Source organism: Balaenoptera physalus, assembly GCF_965194825.1.
Source record: "Balaenoptera physalus genome assembly, chromosome: 2".
Lineage (NCBI taxonomy): Eukaryota > Metazoa > Chordata > Mammalia > Artiodactyla > Balaenopteridae > Balaenoptera > Balaenoptera physalus.
Genome location: NC_138883.1, coordinates 69,381,815 through 69,393,892, shown reverse-complemented (window position 1 = coordinate 69,393,892; position 12,078 = coordinate 69,381,815). Strand labels below are relative to the sequence as shown.

Genomic DNA, 12,078 nt, shown 5'->3' with positions numbered 1-12,078 from the left:
CTTGCCTCCTTTATGTAAGTATAATAACTTCCCCCTATTTTTTTCATTCAACAATTATTTACTCAGTGCTATCACATGTACAGTCAATTAATTGGATCTATGGGGATAGGAAAATGTATAGCCTGATAAACATAGAACAGTACTCTACATGTGAAAGTTCTTACAGTTATTATGATTCTTTTATATTATAAAAAAAGTTGCAGTTGAATGTTGGCTACAGAGACACAAATCATACAAACCTAACTCACACACTTATAAATTATACACCACACTGCAGATTGAAACATAAATTTAAAGAAATAAAGTGAGGCTTTATGGGTTCAAATATTTTTTACTTTGCCATGCAAGTATGCAACCTTGTAAATGAAAATAAATACCAAATACGTAAATATTAAAAAAAAAAACATTTCAGCTACTAACAACATTATTATACTTTATGTTGCCAGTTTCACTGTTTAGTTCTTTTGAATTCAAGGATTATTCCACAAAGGAAGAATCAGTTTTTTAAAGACTTTTTAAAAAAACATTTAGGCAGTAATTGATACTTTTTTTCCTCTTTCCTGCTTAGTGGGCTTCAGGAAGTCAAATCCCTTCATAAAAGGGAGAGAAAAACAAATCATAATATTACTTCCTTCCTAACACTGCTTCTAAAATATCTAGTAATATTTATTCCAAAATAATTTGAGTGAAAATTCTTTTTGCACATAACTATTTTCTTTATGTCTTGGTTGGTGACTGGGGCCAATTTGGCTCAAGATTTTTTTTTTTTTTTAAATATCTTTATTGAAGTAAGTATAATTGCCTTACAATGGTGTGTTAGCTTCTGCTTTATAACAAAGTGAATCAGTTATACATATACAATATGTTCCCATATCTCTTCCCTCTTGCATCTCCCTCCCTCCCCCCCCCATCCCACCCCTCTAGGTGGTCACAATTGGCTCAAGATTTTAAGAAAGAATCTGTTAGTGGTCCATATAAGATTATGTAGTCTATAAAATAATATATAATGATCAATATGACTATATATAATGTAATACTACCTTTATATATCTATATAGCCACACACATATGCAGATATATTATATCTATATATCTATGTATCCACACACACATGCATTAAAATGTGTAGTTTATTTGGGGAAAACACTTTGGAATGTACTAGTTGATTCCTTATTTGCTGCCCACATCTATCCAGTTCTTAAAAGGAGAAATTGCCAGTAACTTCTCTTCTCCCAGAAATTAAATGAATAATTATGTACATACTGAACTGCTTTTTTCTTATTTCTCAGTCATACTTATTCATTTAACTTATCTAGACTATAAGAAAATTTATTTTAACTTCTGCCAGGATACACATTTAGCCTATGGTTAGATACTGTTTACGTTTTAGGGAAAGTAGAATAGTAGCTGTAGATTTTCAAACTTACTTTAAAATATTTTAGGTCATAAACAATAAGTATTCAAGCTCAATCTCATTAGAAATCCTGAAACAAAATCAGGATGGTATTAGCATATTCACACATAAATCAATTAACAACATAGAACTGTAAACCTATACTTCTATGTCTCTGCAATTGTCTATTTTTGATACAGGTAACAAGGTATAATTGGACGATTTCATAGTGTGAAGTGGTGATGTCTTCTTTTTTAGGTCCTTGTACCTGTAAATCAAAGGTGAGGTGGCAGGACTGCTGCGTGCATTCACACACACTTGGTGTAAGTCTTCACACTACATTCTATAGAGTGCTGTAATATTTGTCAATTAATATTACTGATACTTAAAAACTTTAAACATATTTTGTTTCCTCAAAATTACTTGCAGAAGTTTAGGGTCACAAATAAGAGTCACTTCTTGAGAGTCTTTGCCCATCCCTGTGTTTTAAAACTAGTTTCAGAAAGGCCCAAGTACCTTAGTAGATGGAGAAGGGACTGGTCTTTATGAAAATTCTTCTGAACTCTGCTCTTTCCTTCAGGTCCAGAGGCTCTGGTTCTCACCGTGGGACCACATGCCTTTCTGCAGCATTTCCTATTAGCTAGCTTATTCTGATCCTTGAGCAATGTGATCAAACTGTAGTTTAGTCTCACAAGATGCTGAACAAATTATGACTCATTTGCACATCCTCATAAGATGGATGTATTCCAGTAACAACCCTTTATCTTCTAGAGTATCAGGATATTTCTCAATGTGCTGAGCATTAATCATCTGTGCTGGCATTCCACGACTCACTGGTAAAGATGCAGCTCCTGGACCTTACCCACAGACCATGTATCAAAACGTCTGGCAGTGGAACTTGGTGATTCTTTCATACTCCACGGTTTGATAATTACCAACAGAAAAATGAGAGGTGGTTAAAGTTTACATAATAGAATGCATTTAGATAGTGGGTGGGTATCAGTTTGAAGTTGCTGAGTTTGCTATTCATATTCTTTTTGATCTGGACTCTTGGCCCAACGGATGTGCATCTTTGACACAGTGCTCTTGGGTTTCCCAAGTCCAGGGGTTATGGTGCACCCAAGGGATCACTCACAAAATGAAAGCTGCAGTAAGTAAGTCCTATTGCAATACCCCAATATCTGATAGTCAAGCTGTATCACTGCATTAAGATTAGAGTCAGACAAAAGATAAATAATATGCTGACGGGTCATGTCTGCAAAAGGAATGGAGGCAAAAATAAAGAACATTTTAGGAGGAACAGTGAATGTGTTAGATTCTACATTTATAATGGGTGGCCATAACAGAGAGATGAATTATAGTAGTACTTAACTTTAGGAACACCTCTAAGTCAAATTGAAAAAAACCACTAGAGAAGATAATTTATACTTGGTTAGATAGAGAATAGGATTAACTAAATGTATGCCAGTGAGAAAAAGATAATGCTCCTCTCCAAACGCAAACTATTTTCTCTCTCCTCACTTATAAGATCAAAATTCAATTAATGATGGAATTCTGGTCTAATTAGATGATAGGATGGCAAATTTCTAACTTTTTAAAAGTGTGAAGATACTTTAATATCTATATTAATTGGATAACAAAATAATTAATATATTAATTTATAGGAAAGGTCTTGAAAGAGTAAATGGACTTCTGTTTGGTAGACAAATTGCTAAGCATGGATGTCACTTTGCAACTTATGCCCTGAATATAGAATTACAATGGCATTTTATTTTAATGCTGTGGTAATTAATGCTAAGTTATGATGATAAAAGTACAAATAGCAATGAATAGCAAATGAGCAAATACAATAAATAGCAAATGAATCAGTCCTGACAGAGAACTTATCAGACTGATAAAGTTATCATTTTTAGTTACTTTGAGATATTCTCCGAATTTTAAAATTTTTACTATAAGCAGCAGCCTTTGAGGTAAGTGTGAAGTATAATTGTTATTACTTTTAAAGAGCCTAAATTTTGTGGTGTATTTCTGAGACACATATTCTCAAGCTAATCAAGATCCATCTTACTCTTTAATTTTTTTTCTTTTTCTTTTTTTTTTTTAGTGACTCACAGATTCTTTGCCCTTACTGAATCTACCTCCTCAGAGCTCAGTCTTTCAGAGTGCACAGAATAAATAAAAGTTATTGTTAATCTGCTCACAGGATGAAAAAGAACATTATGCCACATTCATTTTTTTTTTGCCACATTCATTTTTGTAGCCAGTTCTATATTTTGCTCCTTGATTTTAAAACTACACTTGCATTTATTTCTATGTACACAGATCATATTACTTTATTCTTGCTTTATTTTCTTATTATCTAAATTATCTCTTTTGCAATTTCTGTATTTTTCATTTGAAAAACATTTTCTTCAAACACCCTATTTGTTGAAATTATTTCTTCTTAGATTGCCTTGTCTTCATTCACTTATTTTTCATGTAGCATTTATTAACTTCATAGATACCCTACAGAAGCCAGGTCACTGCTAAGAACTAGAGATACAAAACTGTCTAGGCTCATAGTTCCTCAAGCAATATTTGCTTGATTCTTCTTTCTACCTGAATTCAACCTGAGATAGATGCTGATCCTTTGCTATAGACTCAAAAATATAGCAATTAATCTAAAACATATCATAAGTAGCTTTTTTATGGAAATGGAAGTCCTGTTGGTTGTCCCCTTTTTTTCTGCAGAACTTTTGCCCAGTGCCTCATATGCCATTTGCAGACAGTTATGACACATTTCCTCTCTATCAGCAAAGTATGTTTGAGTCACTGAAAATTCCTCAGGCTCTAATCAATTACCCACCACATATTCTGGCAGTGCTCCTGAGACAGCCCTTCATTTTACCTACAGCCCTCTACAGAGGGCTCCACCATGCTGAGAGCTACATGCATTTTTCTGCTCCTCTCTATCACAGGAAGGACCAGCTAGGACCAAGTTGAGGAACCACTGAACCAGTTTGGGCTGGAGAGGGCCCATGAGGAAGAAGTGAAAGGATGAGGAAGGATACAACCTCTCCTCTTGCCTATGATTAGGTTCATAAAGTCACCAGGTAGACCCTGGAAATCATGCCCTTCAGGGTGCTGAGATCTGCTAGGATAAGTAATTGAAACTACTTGGCCAAACCATAGGGTATGGGTGTGCAGGGACCAAGATCTAAGGGGTAAACTTAAGGGTGGAGAAACCAGGAAAGCCAACAGTGAGACTTAGTGGGACAGAGAAGTGGGAGACAGCATAAAGGAATTCTGGTGCCAAAAATTGGAGTGTCTTCTTGCAGTCCCCTCTGCAGCCTTGCTAGTGGAGGCTTAACTCACTAAAAGAACAGTTTCTTAAAGACCATGACCATTTTACACACTTCATTGTGGTCCCTAACACAACTTTAAACATTTCATGTTCTACTATTAGTTATTGATTAATAAAATTTGGTTCCATTGTCTCCCTTTCTAATCTTATCTCTTGACTGCAAAAGGCTTGAATTTGCAATTAGCAAGAAAAATTCTAGCCAACAAAGGCATGTGTTGATTCAGTATATTTCAAATATGGTGGTTTCCAAGTTCTTTTCATATTACAGAGCATTTTGTTATAGTTACATGAGTGGGAAGTACAAAAAGCCCCAAATTGGTAAGACATTTCCACTTTTATTATCAGCATTTTCATTAAAGGAAAACATTAAATGCCTGCTCTTTTTTGAATAATTCATATTCGTTCATTTTGTATTATTAAACTTTTGCTTCTCAGATTGATTTTCATTCACAAAAGCAAATTTATATAATGGCTTGGTTGGTGATATATAGTAATTTCAAAACCACTTTTCGTAAGACGTTAAAAAGAGTTAACCAACTTCCCTTTCAAAATATATTTCTCCATGTATAGACTATGTTGATATTAAATGAACACGATAGGGCAGTTTTTCATGTAATATAGTAGTACTAGACAAAACAGTGTTTTATGTAATTAGTACTATATATTAATAACTGCTGCTCAAGATGTATCTTTTCATTATTAGTGTCATTGCAAGAGCAGTTTAGACAAGGCTGAAAATCCACAAGATGACATCAGTTAATACAGTGAAGACAGCTGAAAATGTAGAGCATTCATACAGGAGACAATGTATTGTAATGGAGATTTCCGTTTCATCTCTCAGCAGAGAGCAGCCACTATCTTTTGTGTTTAGATAGACATATGGATATATGAAAAATTATAGAATAGGATAGAGGACATGATAATCAAATGAGTGTTCTGACCAAATGTTCTAACCTATGAAATTATCAGTCCATAACTACATGTGCAGAACTTATGAGCGACATTATCCTGCATTATATCAGTAAGTACATTAAAGGAAATAGCTAGAAGAATAAAATTAAGAAAAGAAAAAAAGATTTTTACTTAAAAAGCTTCTTTTCAGGAATGGTAGAAGTTTTTCCCTAAGCCACCTTAATTTTAAAGAGGCTACAAGAACACAGAGAATGGTTTTAAAAGTAACTAAAAGTCTCTTAAGACGTACTCACTTTTTGAAGCTTTGCTGAGATTCATGTTAAATTTAATGTGTGCAAAGAAAAATGTAGAGAAAAAATGTAGAGGATTATTTTAATAATCTTGCCTACTTGCTCTGATTTTGACCCTTAGATTTCTTTTTTCTCTCCCTAAGTCCACATTAAAGAAATGTTAAGTATTAAACTAAGAAACATTAAAAGGAACACATATTTCACTGAATGTAACCTTTACTCCTATTAAGAAAGCAATAAATCCTAGTATATACTATAACAGTAAGTATTCTCTTTTAGCTTTTTGGTAGCATAGCTTGGGTAAATTAGAATCTACTTATGTTTTAAGGTCTTACAAGAGAGTGTCACACCATTGATTGCTGGATAATAGAGAGAATATGAGCTACTCAACAGTGTTTACATTCTTTAACATATTTATGAACATGTAATTATGCTGTATCACCCTCAAAAATTTGTTATTGGTGGATGATCTGTCCAAGTCAGCTGGACAGCAGGAAAATGTTACCAAAAAAAAATACATGGATGTAAAATTAGTGGGTAGAAATTATGTAAATTAAAGTCAGTATCATTTTTTAAGTATCCTTTAATCTTTCTGCTTCTCTATCAACTCAAACCACAGATAAATTGGATTTATCTAGTGCTTTAGAATAACTATGCACAGGACTGACAACAAAGGTGGAATATTTTCTACACACCTGAATATTTGAGTTGGAAGCCTATACCACTCTAATGCCTGTGTAAGGATTAACCTACAAAGAACACACTTTCTAGTTCTCTCTTTTGCATATCTTTCTTTAAGCTTTGCCATTCTTTTAGTTATGCACTGATTCATTCAATCAGCAGGTATTTTTTTGAGCTCCATGTGCCAGGCACAGGGTGAGGTACTGAGGGTGTCAGACAGATCCTTTTCCCAATATAGCTTCTATTCAGTAGGACAAGGCAGGCAAAGCAAAAGTAAGCAACTAAAGATAGTTTCAAAGAGCCATAGTGCTAAGGAGAAACAAGATAGAAGCCAGACACAGAGAGAAAAATACTGCATGATCTCACTTATATGTAGAATCTACAAAAGTCAAATTCATAAAAGCAGAGAGTAGTACAGTGGTTACAAGGCGCGGGGAGGTGAGGGAAATGAGGAGATGTTGGTCAAGGAGTACAAAGTTGCAATTATGTAGGAAGAATAAGTTCTAGAGATATAAGGTCCAACATGGTGATTATAGTTAATAACGCTGCATTATGTACTAGAAATTGACTAAGAGACTAGATCTCAAGTGCTCTCATCACACAGGGACACACACAAATAGTAACCATGGGAGGAGATGGATATGTTAATTAGCTTGACTGTAGTAATCATTTCACCATGTATATCAAAACACCATGTTGTACACCTTAAATATACATAATTTTAATCTAAAAATCAGTAAGATATAAATGATTGGTATAAAATTTTTTGAGAAAAGACTTTGATGTGATACTGGGGACTAAAGAGAAATATCACATCTATAAATCTTGAAATAATGTACTCATAGCAAATATAGTAAAATAACTTTATTTACTCTTATGTTTTAATGTGAAGTGAATATCAAAATTACTGCAATAAAACCTTAGCTTGGAACTGTTTTTTTTTTTTCTTTAAAGATAAGCTTACATGGTAGAAAATGTTTTATTTGGGGGAAGGAGTACAGTGGGAGCTTCTTTAGATAAGATGTTAAGGGAAGGTCTTTCTTAAGAGGTGACATTTGAGCTGAGAACTGAACGACGAGAAATGGCTGACCATGAGAAAGTCGCAGGGAAGGATGTTCTGGGCAGACAGAACTGCAGGTGCAGAGACATGAGACAGCAGTGAGGAGGGCCCATGCAAGGAAGCAAAACAGGTCGATGAGGCTGGAGCCAAGAGGGCTAAAGAGAAATAGGTATAAAAAGGGAAGAGAGGCAGGCAGGTGACAAAACATCTGCAACTTTGTAGGTCATGGTGAAAGTCTGAATTCTATTTTAAAGCAGTGGAAGCTATTATATAGTTTTAAGCAGGAGAGTGAGGCAGTCTGAGTTATAAGGGCCTCTATTCTGTTAATGAAGTATGGGGTTGAGTTGGGGAGGAATGCAAATGGTTTGAGGAGGAGAATACAAAATGGTTCTTTTGGAAACTGTGGAAAGTGAGCATGCTCAAGCAAAACTGAAGTCTAGTTGAGACTTATGTGTACAGGATCAAATCACCGTCATTTCAAGCACACTATGAACCGTACTGTAAAGAATAATTGTCTTGATCCCTTTGCTGACTCTTATTTTCTATAGCCGTTATTTGTACTACTTTACATTAAAATCTTTAAATGTATTTAACAATTTCTCTCCAATTTTTATAAGTTCCGGGAGGATACAGATGATGTCTTGTACTTCATCATATGCTCTGCTATCCCTAACAATGCCTTTAAATGGAAGGCATTCAATAACTATTTGGGGGAATGATTTATAGTCCAACTGACCTAGGCTCTGTATATAACACGTTGCATCTAAGAAATGATAAGATCAATGCCAAAATACAAATTTCTCTTAGTGTCACCTGCAATATTTTCCTAAATAAATAGATGAATATGTATGCACAGATTGGAATGCTGTGAGTATTCGTCAGTACGTTTTCAAATAAATCCGTAGCAAATTGGTTTCAGGAGGATGTTCCTCTTTGACAAACTCCAGCTTAATAACACATGTTTTGTGTTCAAACTGGAAGCTTTAAAACTCTATCCGTATTCCTTAAATAGACACTTTAATCCTTTCAGATTTACAATCTGACCAATTTCTGGACAGAAGAGATACTAACCAACACAAGCTCAAAGAGCATGTGTAGCTCTTACAGATTCATTAATTCGTGTTTTAACTTCAAGACCTTTTTTCCCTCCCATATTTCATTCAGAGAAGGAGGAAAAGGGAGGGATAGGTTGTCTTTGTGTTTGAGAGTAATCATGGTTTCCTTAAATTGTCAGCTATTATTGACACGATGTTGCTTTTTCAAAGAGTGCAGCAAACCATTTTCTTGGACAGTATTTTTGTGAAACTTGATGTGATGTCAGAGCATCATTGAAAGTTAGGACAGAAAGGGCCCCTGTTAAAAGTCACCTAGCCCCTGCTGAATGATGAAGGATTCTAGTATGTGTGGAATGCATCCAATTAGTCTGAAAAACTACAAATTGAAAATTTTAAGTGTTTTCTTCCTTCCACATATATCAAAGTTCTTGTATTCTGCAGTTGGCCTTTCTGCTAAAGTGCTTTCAATTATGTAAACTAGTGTTCTTTATGAATTTAAATCCAATATTTCTGATTATATCATTGCCAGAGAATAAAAATAATCTCCTTCCATCTGAGCAGCATTATTTTATATATTTTATGCTAACAATACATCCACCCCTCTTCACCTTCAAATTATCTAGACTGCATATTCAGTTCCCATGCATTCTTACATTCTATTTCCTTTCTCTCTGTTTGTAGTCTTCTTTGTTTACTGATTGGGTTATACAGGTGCACCTATTAGCATTCTGGGCCCAATTATGACTTTAATTACATAATACTCTGTTGCTTTAGCAGGAAAATAAAATCACTGGCTTCTGATATCACGTAAGGACTTCTTCCCAAAAATTTCACATCATCCTTTCCTTTTTGTTAATCCCAAACACATTCCTGGTTTAGCATGATTTTTTTCCCCACCCCAACCCTGTTCCTCCCACCCTATCATAGATGGATAACAAGAGGAATGAAAAGGAAAGTTGAGTTAATGGAAGACCTGAAAATACCCCCTCTAATTCTAGGATAGTTATTTATGGAGTAGTGGTCAAGAGGGTGGGCTCTAGAAGATAACAGACCTGAATCTGACCTCTGGCTCTGCTACTTATTTCTTCTGCAACCTTGGCAAGTGACTAAACTTTCAAGATATTGGCTTTATTTATGAAATGTCTGTCCACTGACTATAAGTTAACATCAAGCTCTTTCCAAAGGCACATACTATCTCTCAAACATCTGATGTCAGTTCACCTCCTCGGGTTCACCTCTCTCTTCTGCCCTCTTCCTTATGTTCTATGATACTTAACTTTTTGAACAGCGTGGTACACACAGTGCTGTTCGATGCTTTCATGTATTACTTCATCTACTTCCTCTGCCTGGTTTCCCCTTCCATCTTTGTTTGTCTATGTCTTATCCTCCTTTAAGACTCAAGTCAGACATAATGTGCTTTAAGACACCTTCCTCCCCTGATGCCTTCCTAGATGGGCTAATTGTCCTTCCTTCATGTTCACATTGCCCCCAATGCATCTTTCTATAATTGCACTCAACAGTTAATGTTGGAATTCCAAGTCAAATTCTACTCATCTTTCTATACCTAGTGCCAAGCTCAGAGTGACCTCTACCACTTTTCCTGACATTAGGGAATTGGTAGAAATCCACTTCCTATTAAGTGACAAACAGATTAATATCAGGTCCTTCAGAGATATCCTAGGTATTTTTACCTTTTAGAGTGAAGAATAACTACACCACCATCCACCTGAGAGGGAAATCTCTGTGGCCCTTCAAGGAGATATTCTGAAAGAACTAGTGGAGAAGGTATTAGAGGTCATGAATAAATACTCTTTCTCCTTGGAATGTATACCCTACTTTGTTCATTCTTTCAACTCCACTCAGAACCTACTTACTCTGTCTTCTCATTTGCCATCCCTGATTAGCTGCTCTCTACTCTGTGCTTCCATGGTACTTTGTCCATGCCTCTATTTTATTTAGCCTTTACCATGTTGCATTTTAAAGATCTATACATGTCTAACTTCTCCTCTGGAGTGTACCTTTCCTAGGAGCAGAGGGGGCATATCGTCCTCATTTACACTTTGCAATTGTTACCACCCCTGGCACATCATAAGCACTCAGTAAATATTGAACAAATGATCCAAGTCAGCCAAGTATTGTGTTTGGGTGAGGTGACTCAATATTACCCGCTGGTCAGGAGGAATAATAGTGTATCGAGATGCATTAAAGAGCAAATAAAAGACAAGCTCTTCACTGTGCTGTGTTTTCAGTGCCTTCTTAAATGTCAAAGGCTGAATCAAGTTCACAGTGTTCTTGAGAATCTAAGGTAGAAAAAAAATTCTGTGCATGCCTTAGAGATGCCAGGACTCTTATTTTTCCTAGTTTGAATGTAATTTTTTTGTAGAGTAAATAGACTCCACTCATCTGGATATAAGACAATTTTCTGAATATACTGGACCCTCCAGCTGCTGGTGGTGATTCTCTTATGACTGTGGTGCTTGCTTTCAGGCTCTTCCCGTTTTCACTTGCATTTTTTTTTAAAGTAGAATTCACCTGAAGCCAGTTTTCACACTGCAGAGCTAATTTCTATGCAAAAGTGAATGATGTTTCACATTAAATATTCCTTAGAGCATAAAGCTGACATTAAATGTATAATTTTAAGCAGTTCAAGCAGTATTCACTGAACGGTTGACACAAGAACAAGGATCACAGGAAAATGTAGGTGAGAAGGGAAACGATAGGCATGCCAAGGCTTTTCCCATCACTTCACGACAGTCATATCTTCATTTATCTTGCTTTTTACATGGAGTTTAATTTTTATTTTTAAAAACTGGGTCAGATCCCTTAGGAAAAGCTAAACCTAGGGATATTGAGAGTCATTAATCCTTCGAGGCCACCAGGAAGATGACGTTGTAAAAAGGGCAATAATATAATTTACTAGATGGTATCTTAATTGTCTGAAATCCATATGATAGATTTTAATTATAAAGGTGTAAATTTCAAAGTGACCACTTTGTGCTAAAGGTGAAGTTTACGCATCTAATTCTTAAGTAGACCTGTTAGCCAAGAGACATATTTCACACACTGCACTCTCAGGCCTGTGGAGTTCATAAGTGAGTATAACTGTAAGTATGTAGAGTTGGAGGGAATTCCACTTTTGATGGCACAAAAAGGTTAGATATCCTGTACCCAGGACAATTTTGGAATTAGGTCAGGCAAAGGAATTACTTATTTAAAAAGATAGTGTGAGACCGTTGACCTTTTGTTAAGTGTATTCACTGAAGAGCGTGCATTTGGCTCATTTCACATGCAGCGAGCTATGTAAATGCACAGTGGAATGCAAAGGAAACTATGAATACTTTTAA

At 35.4% G+C, this 12,078-nt stretch overlaps 1 long non-coding RNA gene across 1 annotated transcript in view; it reads right to left on the bottom strand.

Moving 5' to 3' along the window:
• LOC309656146 overlaps positions 1 to 12,078 on the bottom strand; it is a 91,271-nt gene that overhangs the window by 52,762 nt on the left and 26,431 nt on the right. The window contains exon 1 of the long non-coding RNA XR_014261175.1: positions 1,910 to 12,078. This exon is cut by the window's right edge and continues 26,431 nt beyond it. This is a non-coding gene — a long non-coding RNA (uncharacterized lncRNA). The remainder of the gene's footprint in view (positions 1 to 1,909) is intronic.